Source organism: Micropterus dolomieu, unplaced genomic scaffold (genome assembly GCF_021292245.1).
Source record: "Micropterus dolomieu isolate WLL.071019.BEF.003 ecotype Adirondacks unplaced genomic scaffold, ASM2129224v1 contig_4456, whole genome shotgun sequence".
Classification (NCBI taxonomy): Eukaryota; Metazoa; Chordata; class Actinopteri; order Centrarchiformes; family Centrarchidae; genus Micropterus; species Micropterus dolomieu.
In genome coordinates, this window is record NW_025733446.1 from 1 (window position 1) to 1,129 (window position 1,129).

General features: G+C 50.0%; 2 non-coding genes across 2 annotated transcripts; one reads left to right on the forward strand and one right to left on the reverse strand.

The window, feature by feature from the left end:
- Positions 1 to 285: 285 nt before the first annotated feature.
- Positions 286 to 358, reverse strand: trnaa-agc. The gene has a single exon. It is a non-coding gene; the product is annotated as a tRNA-Ala (tRNA).
- Positions 359 to 485: 127 nt separating this feature from the next.
- trnas-gcu lies at positions 486 to 567 on the forward strand. The gene has a single exon. It is a non-coding gene; the product is annotated as a tRNA-Ser (tRNA).
- The last annotated feature ends 562 nt before the right edge of the window (positions 568 to 1,129 follow it).

Below are 1,129 nucleotides of genomic sequence, written 5' to 3' on the forward strand. Positions count from 1 at the left end.
TGTACTAAGGAGTATGGTTACACTACTTTCTATAATTTCCCTGTTTTCTGTATTCCACAGAGCTTGAGTGAAGGAAAAGGAATTCAATACTTTGCAGGCATATGTAACAATCCTGGGAGGTGACCGGGAAATTCTCCAGGAAAAGACACAAGACACAACTGTGAAGAACCACCCACTGGTTGTCTTCAGGCAGTTCTCGGTTGAGCTGGTGCAAAAAGCCCCACTGTGGTCTTGGACTCCACATCATGTCCGCTGGTCAGAAATACAACCAGACCCAAGGACTCCTGGAGAATGCGGGCGTCGATCCCGCTACCTCTCGCATGCTAAGCGAGCGCTCTACCATTTGAGCTAATTCCCCTGTGTGGGGAGCAGGCACCTCACTCGTCCCGTCTTCCTCCCCTCCATGCCACGCCGTTCCAAAACTAGACAAAACCAACTGTAAGTGGCCTGAATTCGACTTTCACTGCAAAAATGAGCAGGCAGCAGACGAGGTGGCCGAGTGGTTAAGGCGATGGACTGCTAATCCATTGTGCTCTGCAAGCGTGGGTTCGAATCCCATCCTCGTCGCAGGATAGTTTCCTTTAGTCTGCCATGTCACAAATATACCTGGGTCCTTTGGAAAAAAGGAGATCAGTTTGTCCAAGGAAACGTTCTCGTCGGTACACCGCCGCTTGCACTGAGCTCAAGTCTTCACACATTCCGTTGAACTAAACACCTGTACTGCAGATAGATTCCGCTATCTCTCGCAAGCTAAGGTTGCCACTTTCCACCTGTGCATAGCATATGGCCACGTAAATTGCCTGTTCCTCTGATCACAAACAGAAGAACCCCAAACTCTCCTGAAGAAAGCGGGCTACCTCAAGCATGCTGAGCGAGCGCTCTGCTATTTGAGCTAATTATCCTGTGCAAGGAGCAAGCACCTATCTCGTGGGCTCGCCCTCCCCTTCCCCTCCAAGCCTTGCCATTGCATCGGACATTCCAGGCCTATGTAAAAAAGAAATGTAAAGCGACCCGGCTCGGACTTTTACTGTAAAAAGAAGAGGTGGCCGTCGTAAGGACTCCCTGCTAAAATCAAGAGAGCTCCCTTCTGCACCTGTGGAACATGAACATGGAGTCATGGAGTTCCAGG